Source organism: Aegilops tauschii, chromosome 7, assembly GCF_002575655.3.
Source record: "Aegilops tauschii subsp. strangulata cultivar AL8/78 chromosome 7, Aet v6.0, whole genome shotgun sequence".
In the NCBI taxonomy this organism is placed as follows: Eukaryota; Viridiplantae; Streptophyta; class Magnoliopsida; order Poales; family Poaceae; genus Aegilops; species Aegilops tauschii.
This window is the reverse complement of record NC_053041.3, coordinates 120180889-120199616: the sequence shown is the minus strand read 5'-3', so window position 1 is coordinate 120199616 and position 18728 is coordinate 120180889. Positions and strand designations below refer to the sequence as shown.

At 46.4% G+C, this 18728-nt stretch overlaps 2 long non-coding RNA genes across 2 annotated transcripts; both read right to left on the bottom strand.

Moving 5' to 3' along the window:
* Nucleotides 1-653: 653 nt before the first annotated feature.
* Nucleotides 654-2702, bottom strand: LOC120969913 (uncharacterized). Its single transcript, XR_006667196.2, has 3 exons — nucleotides 2437-2702; nucleotides 1656-2336; nucleotides 654-1142 (listed from the first exon to the last, which is right to left on the bottom strand). It is a non-coding gene; the product is annotated as an uncharacterized lncRNA (long non-coding RNA).
* Nucleotides 2703-14630: 11928 nt separating this feature from the next.
* On the bottom strand, nucleotides 14631-17388 carry LOC120968180 (uncharacterized). The gene is made up of 3 exons (XR_005762377.3): nucleotides 16118-17388; nucleotides 15308-15364; nucleotides 14631-14907 (listed from the first exon to the last, which is right to left on the bottom strand). It is a non-coding gene; the product is annotated as an uncharacterized lncRNA (long non-coding RNA).
* Nucleotides 17389-18728: the final 1340 nt, after the last annotated feature.

Here is an 18728-nt window from a genome sequence, read left to right as displayed (position 1 = left end):
CGCCACTGCTGGCGATGTTCGTGTGGAGACGCACGGCGGTCAGCTTCTCCCAGGGTACGCGCATTCTAGACTGAGGCCCCGTTCATGTCGGTGTAGCGCTGAATGTTAGCTGATAGACGCTGTTAATCTCACTGTTTGCCGAAGTAGTTTACTGTCAATATGCTCTGCTTAAGAAGCTTCCTTGCCCTATTCTGCACTCAATCTGCTTAGCTGAGATGGCATGCCAAGGCCGATTAGTTGCTAAAATATCCTGCCATATATTTATTGTGACGTAGATTGCCATGGTCTAGTAGCCAATCTGTTAGGTGAAATAGCTCTACACCGTTTTATACTCGATCTTTGTTGCTGCGATGGCCTTCGACAGTTTGATGCACTACAAGAGATCAGATCTACTATGACGAGCTAAAAAATGTCATGTAATAGCTTAAAACGTCACAAAATACTCACAGGTGACATTTTTCACGCGTCACCAGCATCGTCACGGAATCCCCGTCACAGATTATTCCTTGTGACGCGGCGCACAAAAAACGTCACCGGATATGGGACCTTCGGTGACGTAGTTGTCGTCACTAGATATTTGGCGGGCTAATGCTCACTGGGTTTCCAAATGGGCTAAGCCCAATAATTCAGCTTATTTTCTATTTGTGTATCTAATTTTTTGATGGGCCATAGCCAATTTGCAACCCAATAGTGGCTAATCGAGCCCACCCATTTTTATGGAGACGTTGTCATTTCCTACTAGCCTTTTTAAGAACTATTTTATTTGTAATTTTTTCCTCTATTTTTATTTTTGTTTGGTCTGGTTCAAAATGTATTGTGGGGTTGTGGTATTTTTAAGCCCATCTTTCCATTGACCATTTTTCACAGCACATTACAAGCCAGGGTCTCTAAAATAGCATGCATATTACACATAACACTTACATGCCCCATCCAAAATAACCCAAGCTACATAATCATCCAATACAACATCTTTTAATTTTGGGTGACATCAATAGAGACTTTGTTGGTGTGACTCTTAGCTCACACCTTCATCAAAACTTGGAGCCTTTGTTGGATGCCTCTTCTCTTCTTGAAGGCGACTAGAGTTGTTCTGATCTTCCTTTGTCCATATCAACTTCTTGAAAAATGACTTCTGAATTAGCCTATTTGAAACAAAGACATAAATATAGCAGTATGAATTGAGTTACAGAAAACCATCCACCTTTACAACAAAGAACAACATGCATGTTATAACTCGGAGCTGTAGGTTGGAATAAAAAAAACAAGACATGTTAGTACTTCCCTAATAAGTGATATGATAAGAACTAAACATGTTTTTGTGAGCATAAAAAGTAATATGAGATATAAGATTGGAACAAACACTTATCAATACATCATAAAGTAATAGAATAGAACTATTGAAATTAAGAGGACACACGTAAATAATAGCTCAACTGAATGTTTGAAATCCCGAGAGAAACAAATTTGCATTTGTAGTAGGCACTCCTTCACAAATTAAAATGGCGCAAAAAGGGGAATATTCGACAAAAAGCATGAACAACTTTAGCATAGCTCAGCTATTGTCCATGGGACACATTGAATTATTAGTTTGACGGGGACACATTGACTGGAAGTGTGATCAATAAGACACTTCCATCTGAAAATAAATTACTTACAATTATGCTATGGTCATAGGCCGAATAAAAAGCGCGTCTAGACTTTGATCTTTAGTTGTAGTATCTGCTTGCTCGGATAGTAATCTGCATTAACATATAGTCAGTAACACTTCAGATTTCCACAAATGAGTTTAATAAGTTAGTTCTCCATTAGTAATTTGCCAAAATCATATCGAATTTCTCATAAAAGTCCCACTGCAGTTCAACAGCAATTCACTTGCGAATCTATTCACACTCCCTCAACAATAACAACAATACTGTGGGAGCATCAGCATAATGAAAATATTTTACTGCAGCTAACTATTTAATTACTAACTCATTTCACATGTACTATCTCGGTTCTCATAATAATTTATCTAAAAGATAAATCGGAACAGGTACAATTCAGTTTACAATTTTCAACTTAGTAACATGTATAAACTAGCTTCCATACTATCTAACCTAGCAAATACTGGGGGAGTACTATGTAAGCATCTCACGATTGACCAATAAGAAATCACTAACATGGAGTAACATAACAAAACTGATATCTGAAACAATCTCCGCACGAAGTGGTTCATCTAAACTGGGAGCAGAGAGTTTAGCGTTGTACAGATGTTAGTTAACATAGGTTGCTGGTCGAGCTTCACGGTCCACCTGCGGAACTCCCCCTTGCCCCTGTGGTCTGTGATCCATGTCAATCTGATGGACATAACCCAAAAAGAAGAAAAACAGAGGGTCAATGCGATGTACTGCAGAAGGTCAGACAACTATGGCCCGACTCATTTGTTAATCATCATACTCTGTGGCGGTAGTCCATGACGAAGGAGATGAGGTGGGTGTCATAGGCTAATCCGGTATTCCGCTCAAGGAAGCCATGCCAGTACCCACATCACCATGACTCCTCCTCTCCCTCATTTGCTCCGATGGAATTGAGAAGTGTATGGACGAGTGGAACCACCGAGTGAGAGTTCAGTCCTTTCAATCACACGAGATGGATCGAAGACGCACGGATGCAGGCACTCACACTGAGAACTCACGTCACGCACACAGGTCGGGCCACCGCCGCGCGACCAGGCTTGTCCGGCCGCGGCGCACGCTGGGTCCACCGCTGCGCGCCATGGAGAGCCCGGACGCCACTGGCAGCTTCCGCGGAAGGGGGCCCTCAAGGTGCCCTACGGGAGAGGGCGGAGAGCAGCTACTCCTGCCGCCGTCGTCGCGCTTGGTTTCCTCCGATCTATCGCCGCCGCCACACGAGCGAAAGAAAACGAGATCAGATAGATAGGGTTTCGCTCTGGGAGGAGAAGGTGGACGAAGGAAAAAAAGGTCGCTGCTTATATGCCCAGTTGAGCTAGCTTCAGGCCTTGCCCACGTATAGAAAATTAAGGAAAGAACGTTTTGCTGGGCTTGCTGCGCTATGGGCTATATGGACCTATGGTACGCCCGTCACATACGAAGTTACGAACAGCTGCTGCTCAAAAAGAAAAAAAGTTAGAACAGCTGCTAGCGGGAACTGAACCGTGCCATGCCGTGCCTGGCGCCAGCTAGAACAGAGGAACCGATCGATATAGTCCACGACCATATAATTTTATTTTTTTGCGGGTTCCTTATATATATTTTAGCACAACTTACATTAGTACTCTCTAAACTCTAGCCTATTAGCAACGTCGTTAGAGGGAGACCATAATGGTCCCGGGGTTCAAACTCCCTCTACCAAACTTTTTCTTGTTAACTTATAAAATATTTTTATTTTTATTTTTGTGATAGAACGAACTAACATCAACTCACGAATGCATGGATCAAGTTTTTTCTTACCTGGCCACTGTGTCTTCATATTAGATGGAACAAAATAAGGTTTTCCCCGGGCAATGGAACAAAATAATTACAATGCTCAGTTGACTGTGAAAAAAATAGTATGGTGGGTCGTACTGCCAACAATGGTATGCGGGTCCTACCTCTCAATAACCAGTGAAGCAACTATGGCGGGAACCACTGGAACACATTACATGACAAAAAAAAGTATCATTGCACACATTCGTAATATTCGGTGACTCTAGTTGATTCGTCGGGGAAATTACTAACCCGTCATAGAAATTGGCAGACCGGTGGCACTCAACCGCCGAGGCGATTTTGTGACGTTAACCGTCACCGATTCATGGTGATCGGTGACGCCACCTACAAAACATCACACATTAGGTATTTGTGTGACGTTGTCCACCACCGTCACGAGGATTTTCGTCACAGTATCTCAATTCTCTTGTAGTGATGGCTGTGTGCTCGGCCTCATTGACTGCTGAAACAGCCTGCCATAATTTGGCACTCAAATCTATTTGCTGAATTTGCTTTACATATATTTCGTTACTTAGATCTGCTCGTCCAAATATCTTGCCATAGCTTTAGACATCGACCTAGGTATTTTTTTCTTCTGGACTTCATAAAAAAGCATATATGTTTTTCCTGTAATATCTAGTAGAAGAACTAATTTGTATGTCTAATAGATGGATAGGACTTGGATAACTTCTGCTTGAAGATTCTCCGCTGCATATGTCGAGGGGGTTGAAAACTTCATGAACTTTATTAGAGCTGAGTACGGTGGTCCGAAATCAGATGCGCTCTGCCCGTGTAGCAGTTATATGAATTCAGTTACAAGACCCCAGTCAACTATGCAAAATCATCTACACTTGTATGGGATGTCAGTCACATATACTAGGTAGGTTCATCATGGTGAAGCTGTGAATGTCAATGTTATTGACTATGTGGAAGCAGCAGATCACCATCTTGATCTGCCTGATGCTCAGGTGGAAGAGGAGGAGGAGGTGGTGGTGGCGGAGCCAGTGAGTTTGACCAACTTTGAAACAATGCTACGAAATGCTCGTGCATTCTGTGAACTTTCACCTGCAGAAGAAAAACGGTGGGCCCGCATGTTGGAACAATGCAACGTTGCTGTCACCCCAGGAAATAAGCTGTCAGTATTCTCAGCTATGGTCACCTTTCTTCAGGTGAAGACATCTGAGCGGATGACCAACAAATCATTCGATGTGATGTTGGCTGCTTTCCGCAAATCTTTCCCAGATGCGTCTGAGCTGCCACACACCTACAGTAAAATGAAGAATTCCCTTCGTGCAGTTGGAATTGGGTATGATATGATCCATGTTTGTAAGAATAATTGTGTTCTGTTCCAGAAGGATTGTGCCAACTTAAGTGAATGCCCGAAATGCAAATCATCAAGATGGAAAGATGGCGACGCTGTGAAGAGGATTCCTCATAATGTTCTAAGACATTTTCCAATTACACCAAGATTGCAGAGGTTGTTTCATGATGCTGAAACAATAGAGGATGTACTGTGGCATTCTAGGAACCAGGAGTACAGAGATCAGAATGTAATGTGCCATCCATCTCATGGTAGTGAGTGGAAAAGCTTCAATGATAAACACAAAGAGTTTGCTGCTGACCGAGAAACATTAGACTTGGCTTAGCTTCAGATGGATTTAACCCATTTGGCCACCAGAGCGCCACATATAGCATGTGGCCAGTGCTTGTTATCCCTTACAACATGCCTCCAAATGTCTGCACCAAAGAATCAAACTACATGATGGCCTTGCTCATCCCAGGTCCAAAAAGTCTTGGAAAGGATTTTGATTTGTTCATGGAGCCTCTTGTGGAGGAACTTCAACAACTATGGAAGGGTGTTCATACTCGAGACCTTTATAGCAGCCCACCAGCTGATTTCTTTCTGCGTGCTGTTATAATTTGGTGCATCCATGATTATCCGGCTTTGGGCACTATGTCAGGGCGAACGACACATGGTTACAATGCATGTGTTCGCTGTGACAGGAATCCGCTGTCATACGCAATACTTAGCAAGATCTGTTACATTGGACACCGCCGTTTCCTTGCCAAGGACAAGCCGCATCCTAGAAAATACCAAAGACATGTGTTCAATGCAAAGCATGAAAACCATGAGGCGCCAAAGAGGCTCACCGCCGATGAGTTGCAAGTGGAATTAGAGAAGGTCAGGCATATTACACCAGGAAACCATCCTGGTAATGGTAGCGGGAAAAGGAAGCGTGGCAGGGTAGAAGAGAGATTATTGTTTACCCGCAGGTCCACTTTGTGGGACTTGGAGTATTGGAAAGATTTGGATCTGCGGCATAATCTTGATGTGATGCACATCGAGAAAAATATATGTGACAACATTATCGGCACACTTCTTAATATTGAAGGCAAGACGAAAGATACCTTAAAATCTAGGATTGATTTGACACACCTGGGTATCAGAAAGGATTTGTAGGTGCAAGATGAAGGTAAACCACGGGATATGGCACCGGCTGTGTACGTCTTGGACAAGGTAAAAAGAAAAGAATTCTGCGAGGTCCTGTCACGTGTGAGATTCCCACATGGATTTGCTTCCAACCCTGAAAGGAGAGTCAGTGTAGATGGAAACAAGGTACAAGGGTTGAAAACTCATGACTGCCACGTCCTACTTCAAAGGGTTTTACCTGTTATCCTTAGAGGATTGGGCCGCCCTGACTTATACAGAGCAGTTGCAGAGTTGGGACAATTCTTCAGGGAACTCTGCAGTAGGAATACCAGGATAGATGCTTTGGAGCGTCTTAGAGACAAGATACCAACTATCCTACGCGACCTTGAGAAGATATATCCTCCAGCCTTCTTTGATGTGATGGTGCATTTGGCTGTTCATCTACCTGATGAGGCACTACTTAGAGGTCCAGTACAATATGGCTGGATGTACCCTATTGAAAGGCAGCTAGGCACTTTCAAGGGCTATGTTAGGAACAGAGCTAGACCCGAGGGTTCCATTGCAGAGGCCTACATTGCTATAGAAGCGTTGACATTCTGCTCAAAATACATTGAAACAGCTGATCAGCTTAGCAAAGAGGTGGGTGAAGACAATCCCGGGCTCAATGTTTTCGATTATTCTATTCAAGTTACAGGGAAGAGTCGACAAGAGGACAAACCTAAAGATTTGGACAAAATGGTTTGGTATGTGTTGAATAACTGTCCTGAGATACTACCTTATATCAAGTAAGTGCAGTACTGCAGCTTATACATCGTAATCTACTAAACTTGCAGCACATTCTTATATATTTAGATGTTTGACGTGATCACTATGTTGTGCAACATCTACAAAGAGGAGTTACTGCCGCAAAATCCAAGAAACATTGACAAGCTGGTTATGGCAGGATTTGCGAAATGGTTCAAGAACCATGTAAGCTTTTGAAGTGCACTGTCAGTTTTTTTAATATATTGAGTACATAAGATGATCAGCTTGTCTATTTTCTAACCATAGGTTAAGAAGATGCGGGAGGATGGGCAGGCAGTTGATGACGCCCTTTACTCACTAGAAATGGGTCCTGATACTCGGGTAAGACATTATGAATCTTGCGTTGTTGGAGATGTGCGCAACAACACCCTTGCACGAGACGAAGGCAGGAAGACACAAAACAGTGCCATCATGAGCACGGATACGTATGACAAAGAGACAACTGAAATGTATGCTAACATAACAGACATTGTTCAGTTGCAGTATATCTCCAGTTTCGAGGATCATCGGTGTGTGGTTCTGTTGTGCTGTCGTTGGTATAACCTGTTTTCCAGGATTGCAAAACCTAGAGCTGATGATTATTTCAAATCCATCAATGTCAAGGCGGCGTACCAGACCAACGAGCCTTTTATTTTGGCAAATCAAGCAACACATATATTTTTCTTGGAAGACACATTTGCACGTAGCGATGACTGGAGAGTACTGCAAAGGTTTGAGCAGAGGAATTCGTTTAATGAAGTTGCACAACAAGATGATGCTTACACTGCTCCTGATGTACAAGATAACACAGATGTTTCTAGTATCTTTGAGAACCATCACGTCAATGACGCCGGCGAAAAGATTGCCTGTCGTGCTGTGGACATACAAGAGTTGATCAAGAAGAAGCCAACGTTCGAGGACGTTGAGGACGAAGAAGAAGATGACACCGTGGGGAATTAAGATTCAGACTGATACACATGGCGAAGATGTTGACGCTGCTGCTGTAGATGATGATTACATTGCTTTTGTCGTATTTGCCTGTCAGAAGACGTTTTTTTATCTACTATGTGAAATTGTGTTTGCTATGACAACTGAAACCTGATGAACATGTTGTTTAGTATTTTGCTATGAGAACATCACTTGTTATGTATGCTGATTTGTGTTTGGTGATTGTATGACAACTAAAACATGATGACATTGTTGTTTAGTTGTACTCATATTTGGCTGTGAAACTTTAATTTGATGACATAGTTTGCTGTTGGACTGCAATTTGCTCGACGTCTTCGAATGAGAACAAAGCTGACCCGACAGGGCCTCTGCTATTTATTTATTTATATGAGCAAAAGGGGATACCCCCTGATTTCCGTTAATAGAAATCATTAGATGTTCACAACACTACGCCCAGCCTGCTACACAGGTTTCATTCATTACTAGTTTCAGCAAAGTGCTCATGTTGTAGCCACTGAATACATCACGAGTGCTACATACACTGCAAATAAAGAGACAATCATCCTACAGAGCACATCGATTTTTCCCATTATCTTCACAAGCTCTTTCATCTCCTCATTGCTGTCAAGGCCGCTCAGCAGCTGTTGCTTGGCCATGATCAGAGGAACTGCATCTTTAACCTTCTGCTCTGCATCTTCCTCTTCTGCCGTTCCTTCAGTTACTTGTCCAACACCCCAACCTGCTGGTATTGGGATTCCCCGGCTAACCAAATAATCAGCGTAGTTGCATTCCCGCACATCAGCAACTTCCCAGAAATACAAATCACACGAATCTTCCCTTTTCTGCATGAATCAAATTGGAAGATCATCAACCAAACTATTAAAAAAAATCAGCAACTGAAAGCAGCAGAACAACACTTAAACATATTATTACCCCATGATTCGGGCATTTGTAGAAGACTCGGCCAGGGTTGCGGATTGTGGTTGAGACGCGACGGATGACTCTGCGTGATTTGCAGTAGTGGCACCACACCAACGGCAGCGGGTTGCGATGAGCAATCGGCTGCGGTGCGCGTGCTGGCGGGGGTGTGATGAGACCCATAGGCGATGGTATGGGTGGCGACTTGGCGCATATCTGGTTGTTGCCTGCTGAAGAGCAGGTGGACGAGCAGCCAGCGGACATGGTTGCTGCGGCCAGAGCTTCTGATGCTAGGCAGAGTAAGTAGAGAAGAGGAGAAGCGAACGTTGGATATGTCAGTTTCATTACTTGCAGACTAGCATAGCACCATATATAGTCATAGTCTAGGTTTGGATTTGAACCAGCTACAGGAGCACGTCTTTCTTTTTTCTAAAACTCGGCAACGTCTCTTTACTGGTACACTAGCTTGTTCCGTACGCCTTCCCAAGTCTTTGATTTTCTTTCCCTTTTTTTGCGAGGAAGGAAGGAGGACAAAATTGAGAGTTCCTGGGACTCGAACCCAAGACCTCTCGGTTGAAAACCAAGGATACTAGTCACTTATGTGGTGAACGTTCCGTGTGAGGAGGACGGCAGACGAACGCATTTTCCTCGCAGTTTTCTTCCTATATATAAAAAAGTATGCTACTTGGTGTCCGCTTATTCAACAAACGATTGTGCGAACCTTGACCATTGGATTGACATTCAACGTCTGTCGCGTTTCTTCAGTCTCTTCTTCCTCGAGTCGCCAAAGCCAAACCAGCGCCGGCGGGACCGCCTGCTCCCGCCTCCCACGGCTGGCTGTGATCTTCCCCGGCTCCTGTTCGTTCCCGTCCGAGGCCTCACCATCGTCCTCCGCCTTGGTTCGCTCGCCGCGGCAGCGCCCTCCGGTGTTGTTAACATGGTCCACAACCGAGAGGAATGAGGAGATGACTATACATGGTGAGGATGACAGTAGGGACCCAGTAGCACGCGCAGTAATTTTGTTTTTTCGGGACGGAGAAGGGTATCAACTGGGTTGTGCGGGACCCGTGGCCCGTCTAGCCCAGGCTTTTATTTCATATGTTTAGCACATGACCAGCCCAGTTTGTTTTTTTCCTTTCTGAAAATGGCTAGCCAGCTATTTTGTTTTTTGCAGAATAACCAACGTAGGCCTACCTGCTTTTCTACGCCCTGCTGGGCCGGAAATCGTTCAAGACGAGGAGGGATGCATTTTGCCCAGAAAATGGGCTATAAGTAATAAGAAATGGGCTATAAGTAATAATAAATGGGTTGTAAAATGAAAAAATACAGCTAACAGGCAATTAGTTCCAAAATACTGTTTTCTTTCGGATTTTGATATTTTAAATTTCATTGTTTTTGTGCGGGTAAAATTTCATTGAATTTAAATTAAGGTATATTTAGATTTAAAATTAATTTGAATCTGGCTAGAAATTTCGGGCTGTATGCTGTTTGGGACAGATTTGGAGGCTGACTTGTGGGTCTACTAGGTTGACGTGTACTTTGGCTTTGTCAACTTAGTCCACAAACGATTCTAGCAGCAGTGACCGTTGGATGTTAATCCAACGGCCGTGCTGCTTCTTCAATATCTGATCTTGTTGCTCCAGCTGCCCAAACCAGCTCCGATGGGACTGCCTGCTCCCGCCTCCCGTGGCCGGCTATGCTGCCGCACAGGCCGCACCGCCCCACCCTACTTCATTGCTGGCCAGGCCATTCCTCTACTCACCCACACCTCCTATTATTTTCCGGCGACGGCAGCCGGACCAGTAAACCCTCGTACTCCCCACCGCATGGGCAACCATTGCCGAGTCTTCCCCGGCTCCGTGTCGTTCCCTTCCTAGGCCTCTCCGTCGTCCACCGCCATGGTGCTCCCGGCGCGGCCTGGTCAACGTGGTCAACGAACGACATCCATCGGCCGTGGACTGTACGCGCAAAATAATGATTCCTCCACCTGACAGCTGGGACCCACCGGAAGGGCCTCTGTATTTCGCGAAAAAACGTTCCCCCCGCTAACATGTCGGACTCACCAGCTATATCTTCGCACGCAAAGAAGTGCCTCCTTATTACGCACAAAGAAATGAATACCCCCTGCTAGCTGGGACCCACCATAGTGGGAGGATGACTTGTGGGCCAACTAAGTTGACGGGGATGGAGGGCTTTGTCAACTTAGTGAATATGAACGATTCTAGCTCCAGTGACCGTACGATGTCCGTCCAATGGCCGTAGTGCTTCTTCAACCTCTGGTCTTCTTGCTCCAGCCGCCCAAAGCAGCGCCGGTCGTGCCGCATGCTCCTGCCTCCCGTGGCCGGCTGTGCTGCCCCGGAGGCCTCACCGCCCCCTACTATTCCCATCGCTGGCCAGGCCCTGCAGCGACGGCAGCCTCACACCGCAGCCGAACAAGTGAACCCTCGTACTCCTCTCCGTGCGGGCTTCCGCTGCCGCATCTTCCCCGGCTCTGCGTCGTCCCCTTCCTAGGCCTCGCCGTCGTCCACCGCCGTGGTGCTCTCGGCGCGGCCTAGTCAACGTGGTCAAGGAACGACTTCCATCGGATGTGGACTGTACGTGGAGAGGCTGACAGCTGGGTCCACGGCCGTAGCAAGGAAGTGCCTCCTTATTACACGGAAAATAATGATTCCTCCACCTGACAGCTGGGACCCACCGGATGGGCCACTGTATTTCATGGAAAAAATGTTTCCCCCTGACTGCTGGGACCCACCAGCTTCATCTTCGCACGCAAGGAAGTGTGTCCGGGAAAAACAAATGATTCGCCCCCTAACTGCTGGGACCCACCAGATACACCTTCGCACGCAAGGAAGTGCGTCCGGGCAAAAAAAAATGATTCGCCCCCCTGACTGCTGGGACCCACCGGCTACATCTTCGCACGCAAGGAAGTGCGTCCGGGCAAAAAAAAAATGATTCGCCCCCCTGACTGCTGGGACCCACCAGCTACATCTTCCCAGGCAAGGAAGTGCCTGACAGTCGGGACCCACCTGGTGGAAGCGTACGTAGCGTTGTCATTCTGGTCGCGAATGTGTACGTACATACTGGTCGATGTAGAGGCGCGCACGTGTCGTAGTAGAGGCGCGCACGTGTCGTAGTAGAGGCGCGCACATAGCATGTACACGTACGTACAATGGCTAGGGTGCAAGAAAGGAAATACGGCCACGTCTGTGTACATACGGGCGGGGTCTCGAACGCCTACTCGTGCATACGTACGGCCAGGGCTCGTGTACATGGCTGGGTCGGAACGGAGAAACAGCGTCATCATCGTGTTCATGGGGAGGCAACGGAATGCGTCGTGTTCATGGGGAGGCAACGGAATGCGTCGTGTTCATGGGGAGGCAACGGAATGCGTCGTGTGCATCGGGAGGCAACGGAACGCGTGGGAGCCAACCGGCTGGATCGGAACGGAATGCGTGGTCGTGTTCATCGGGAGGGCCTGGACGGAACAGGCAATGGAAACGAGGCCTGGCGTACCGCAAAATGGAGGAAACGGACCTCCTACGTTCGGAACGGGGTCCTGTTGATCGGGAGTGGTGTGGCGTACCGCAAAACGGAGGAAACGGACCACCTACGATCGAAACGGGGGTCCTGTTGATCGGGAGGGGTGTGGCGTACCGCAAAACGGACGAAACGAACCTCCTACGGTGGAAACGGGGGTCCTGTTGATCGGGAGGGGTGTGGCGTACCGCAAAACGGACGAAACGGACCTCCTACGATCGAAACGGGGGTCCTGTTGATCTGGAGGGGTGTGGCGTACCGCAAAACGGACGAAACGGACCTCCTACGGTCAAAACGGGGGTCCTGTTCATCGGGAGGGGTGTGGCGTACCGCAAAACGGGACTCCACGGGATACTGTTCATCTCCACCGTCGACTTCCTCCAGCCTCCACGGGCTACTGTCGACCTCCTCCAGCCTCCACGGGCTCCTGTTCATCTAGCCTCCACCGCGCGCTACTCCACCGGCTACTGTTCAACCACCCCTCCACGGGCACCCCTCCACCATCTACAGTTCATCCAGCCCTCCACACCACGGGGTCTTGTTCAACCACCCCTCCACGGGCACCCCTCCACCGTCTACTGTTCATCCAGCCCTCCACACCACAGGGTCCTGTTCATCCAGAGGCAACGCCACCACTCACTGTTCATCCAACCCCCCCGCAACGCTCACTGTTCATCCAATCGATCGGCTTCAGTTAGCAGCAACGCTCACGGACGAAACGGACCTCCTACGGTCAAAACGGGGGTCCTGTTCATCGGGAGGGGTGTGGCGTACCGCAAAACGGGACTCCACGGGATACTGTTCATCTCCACCGTCGACTTCCTCCAGCCTCCACGGGCTACCGTCGACCTCCTCCAGCCTACGCTCACGGACGAAACGGACCTCCTACCTTCAAAACGGGGGTCCTGTTCATCGGGAGGGGTGTGGCGTACCGCAAAACGGGACTCCACGGGATACTGTTCATCTCCACCGTCGACTTCCTCCAGCCTCCACGGGCTACCGTCGACCTCCTCCAGCCTCCACGGGATCGGCTTCAGTTAGCAGCAACGCTCACGGACGAAACGGACCTCCTACGGTCAAAACGGGGGTCCTGTTCATCGGGAGGGGTGTGGCGTACCGCAAAACGGGACTCCACGGGATACTGTTCATCTCCACCGTCGACTTCCTCCAGCCTCCACGGGCTACCGTCAACCCCCCCCGCAACGCTCACGGACGAAACGGACCTCCTACGGTCAAAACGGGGGTCCTGTTCATCGGGAGGGGTGTGGCGTACCGCAAAACGGGACTCCACGGGATACTGTTCATCTCCACCGTCGACTTCCTCCAGCCTCCACGGGCTACCGTCGACCTCCTCCAGCCTCCACGGGCTCCTGTTCATCTAGCCTCCACCGCGCGCTACTCCACCGGCTACTGTTCAACCACCCCTCCACGGGCACCCCTCCACCATCTACAGTTCATCCAGCCCTCCACACCACGGGGTCTTGTTCAACCACCCCTCCACGGGCACCCCTCCACCGTCTACTGTTCATCCAGCCCTCCACACCACAGGGTCCTGTTCATCCAGAGGCAACGCCACCACTCACTGTTCATCCAACCCCCCCCGCAACGCTCACTGTTCATCCAATCGATCGGCTTCAGTTAGCAGCAGTAGCAAAGGAATCGCTCGATCGGGCTCAGTTAACAGCCATCGATTGATCGCTCGGGTTCAGTAACGCGTAGCCTGCAGTGCAATCGCTCGGGTTCAGTTAGAGCCCAATGCCTCGCTCGGGTTCAGTTAGAGCCAACGCCTCGCACACACGCGCGTACGTGTACGAGAGAAACGCGCATCGCTCGGCCCCCGACCTCCCATCGTAACCGGGAACTCCCCGAAATTTTCCTCCCCCTCGCTTCTACCACGGTTTTTTCCGTCATGGACGACCCAAAGAATGTCATGCAGCTGCGTCTCCGGCCCGCGCAGGACGAAAAGCCCATTTTCTGTCATGATTTTTTGTCATAGAAGTAGGAGCCCACCACATCTATGATGATACTGGGTTTTGTCACAATTATCGTCATAGAAGTGTCATATGTATGACAGAAAAAATTTCGTTCGGCCCAAAATGTCACGGATGTGTCTTTTTTTTGTAGTGTATGGATCACATGACCACTTAGATGACACTACAAGAAATCTGTTAATACGTGACAGTCCTTAACCGTCACAGATCAGGCAAAAACTGTCATGCATGTCCATCCTTGACGGACTTGAGATCCGTCATGTATATCACGTCATAATTTGACATCATAGCTTCCATGACGATTCTTGGCCGTCATGGAATTGCCCCAGGCCCGCCCAAGCCCAAACTAGGTCGTGACGGAATAGTCCGTCATGGACCAATGCCACGTAGGATTTTCAATTGACTAACTGGAATGACGTGGCTACCTACGTGGACACTATTTTTCGTCACAGAAACCGTCATGGATTTAGGATCAATTTAAATTTGGCCCCATCCATTTCATTCAGCCCAATTTTGATCAAATACGCTTTTAGCATAATGTGTTCCGTAAATCATAATGCCAATTTTAGATGAGGACAATATTTCCAAAGTACCATATGTTACACAAATCACTCAATATGCAACCATCTATAGGTATGTAGAACCTAGCAGTTTATAATATCCTCCATGTTGACAAAATCACTTAATATGCAGCCATCCATAGGATTAGGAACCGGTACAATCCAATTTACATCGACAAAACATATAACTACAAAGGCTGTCACTCGTGTTCTTGTCGTCGACCCTCCTGATGGCAACTATATGGCATGGCGGATTCTGATGGACAGCAACATACCTACCATATTCACAACAACATTAGACATTTGTAGATATGAATATATAGTAGGAGAAATGCCTACATATCAGAATAACAAAGTATCTAGTATAAAACAACAATAAATTGACTGACTAATACATGTGCGTAGTACACAAATAAACAGGTTTAAACCTCTGTATTCTTACTGTAGGACTGCCACAATGTAACAATGTAATTTTCTTCTTAGATTCAGATTAAACTTATTTCTGGAATACATGTTCACCGGTCTGCAGGAGACAACAAGGATAGAAAAAGAAATTCCTAGGGAGAAAACTCTAAATAGAACATGTTGACATATTAATACAGTAACAGAAATCATGTCTCCAAGACCTAGGGGGAAAATCTAAACTGAATCAGATCTTGATAGAAGGCCACATACCATAGTGCAACGGTTTGTCTCTACTTGGTTCCCTGCAGTTTGTCTCTACTTGTTATCCTGCAGTGTTCAAGATACAGAAGAAATTCAGAGAAAATTTAGGGTTAAAGATTCAGAGAGGAAGCGGTCACCAGAGAGAAGTGTGCCGAATGAAAGTCAAATGACTAACAAACACACATCACAAAACCCAAGTACTATAGCAGCAGAAGTTGAGGCCATATAAACCCACTAACAAAATAATGCTCAGCATTTCTAAACAAAGGACAATAGTATGTTTTGTGGTTGCCCATACAGTAGGTTTTTGGTTTGAAAGGTCAAAGATAATGCTCAGCATTTCCTAATTGACATTTCAGATTAGATCTGGAAATTCTGTACATATATTTTGAAGGTAAAAGCTGATTTTTTGCCAAATTCATCTTCATATACCATTACTGTATATACACCGCCAGTCAGCAATGAGGATTGGTTTTCAATTTCTCAGATTTGAGAAGTAACCCCTATTTACTAAAATGCAGTTTCAGCGTACTACTCACTCTTGAAACAAGAGTTGGAGCTATCATGTTTACATGAACACCTGATCCAATCAAAAAGTAAACAGGCCAGAAGGCCTACTCACAATGTTACCTGCCTGATCCAATCAAACATTCAATTCTGGGTGTAATATAGAGAAAAACAATATTGCAAAAAACTTGAAAAGGATGGAAGCATCATATATATTGTGTATCAAAAAATTAGAAGCTGCAAGTAAATGGGACACTAGAGTAAGGATTCCTTCTTATTACGAACAGGAAGAGCAAAGAGGTTGTAACTTACTCTGTCTCCACTAGATGATCACTTATTTCCATTTATCCTCCATCAACGAGAGCTCAAGGAATGTGACAACAAGGATCCAGTGCCTCTTCCATACTAGCAGCATTACTGGGACCATGAGGAACATTGCTCCCAGCATAACAATCACAACCACAGTGCCCGTTCATGTAGCATGACATGCAAATAAGTATGGCATAATCTGCAGAATGCATAGTGCATTATAAAGGTTCAGCTCCACTTGCTTTTAGAAGTTTGCTAGTATGGCGTAATACACATATATGCAATGCAACTTCCAGATTTACGATGAGATTTAGGAAATAAAAAATTATTGGGATAGTAGATCCAGTAATAACTTCCAGACACAAATTTTAAACATGAGGACATACAAATGCAACACATATTCTCTGGTTGCCTACAATTGCATATACACGATTGCCAACAGCTGCAGCACCTACCTTATCCCTCTCATTTCAACAAGAGAACAACTTCTCTCAAGCCTAAAACAACATCGAATCGAGCTAATCGAGCCCAAACAGCACCAACAGCCTAACTAATCATGGACCAGGATCTGGTTCAGCTCAATGGCCAGGGTCGCAGTGCAAGTCGGCCATCGCCGGCGTGCGGCAGAGGAGGTCGCCACCGACAGCACAAACACACTCTTCACTGAACAAAAAAATGTACACTTGTCCCAGCACATGAACCGAATTTTATCTATCAACCAAGCTTAAATGATCTAGTCTATCTCATAGCTGGTTTTCAAGTAATGGTTCTTTTCTTCCAAGCAAACCAGAAAACTGATTGGTAGAGTACATAGTGGGTGGTGTTTTCTCATATAAAAAGGTATAGAGCAGTGGAGAATAATCAGGAATGGTAGAAAGTAATTGGTACGCAGAGTAAATGTTAGCAATCAACATTTTGTCAAAATAGACATGTAACTATAAAAATACCATTTCAGATTTTACATATCATGCATCCACCATGAACAACAAACAACTCTATCAAACTAGGAGGAACTAGGTGTTGCAGCAAGCAATAAATTAAGTAAAAAATGGAAACAAGCGCACACACACTGAGACGATGCAAAAATCACAACGAAGATATTTAAGGATCAACACTGCTATGCACACGACTCCTGCATGGCCGATGCTTGCATGATTCTGCCATGGCAGCGCCAACAACGAGCATGCTCACAAAGGCGTTGTTGGGGAGGGAACATCGTTCATAGGCCGTGCAACTGCTGTCATGTGTGAGGCAACATCCTTCAAGGATAGGAACATCAGGACAAAGAAGGGTGCATAGTTTGTAGTGCTAGCTAATTATTTTGTACTACAGAAGTAGTTTCGACTGACCTTTCTGTATTGTATCCTCTGTTCTTCACAAGGCTCTATTTTATCAACACCTTTTATGTCATCAACAACACCCTCGACTTCAGCTATCACCTCCCCCTACAGAATAATAATTAGAACTTTAGTCAAACTATTCCATGGAGAAAACAAATAAATCTTCTGATTTAGTACAAGTATCCACTATAGTTACTCCTGATTAGGATTCCCTCCACAATTTATTCCAGCTTTAAGCATCCCATCTTTTCAGTTTCATATATACTCTACATCATACTTTTATCCATCTCAATGATGTATATCTGTAAACTAAATTGACACACATAAACACAGCACGACCCCAGAAACTATGTAAGCACCCCACGTATATTTATTAGATGTACATGTTGATGAAGAAAAGATGTAAGTATAAATCTCTACATTAAAAAAATATCAGTCACATCAACATTTATGGAAAATATGAAACATAATACATCATCTTGCTATCTTTCCAAAACAATTATCCCCAGCCACAAAAGTTATTTCACTTCAAAGCACTATCCTGACATCCTCTAAATGGATAATTTTTCAATTAATGGAGAGTGAAAGGGGTTATCACCTTCACAACAAGTGGTCTGGCGAGGTCACCTGTGGAATGTGGATAAGGCCGAGGAGTACCGAAGAAAACAATGGCCACCCCCTCCTCTCCCAGCGCGAGATTGTGAAGAAGGGGGAGCGTCAGGGCAGCCGTCCTTGTCCTGGGCAGCGGGTAGGCTACAACTTCCATCTCATCGTCCTCAACCACTTTCCTCATGACCACCGCGCCCATGACGACGAGCAGGGGGCTGCCCTTGACATAGAACTAGGAGCGCCGCTAAGGCCGCCCCATCGCGGAACGCAGGAGGCTACACAGGGGGGGGGACGGGGGGGGGGGGTGGTGGCGGAGCGAGATAGGGTAGGAGACGGAGGTGGAGCAGGAGATGGTTGGCGCGGCGGCGCTAGAGATCAGCAGCCGCGCGTGGAGGGAGGCTGGACATGGATCTGAATCGGGAGGTGAGAGGGAGAGGAGTTGGCGGCTCTGGGTGGAGGTGGATAGGGTTTTCGCGGTCGGGGGAGAGGCGCGAGGCTGTGGCCACTAGGATCATGGGCTGTGGAGTTAAATGGGTCGAAAAGATTTAACTCCCCACGTCGACGACCTTAATGTTTTCCCCTCCGCGCGCTTCTGTTTTGGACTTTGCTGCGTAGACGACTTGAATGTTTTCTCCTTCGCGCGCTTTTCTTCAACGCATTTCGTA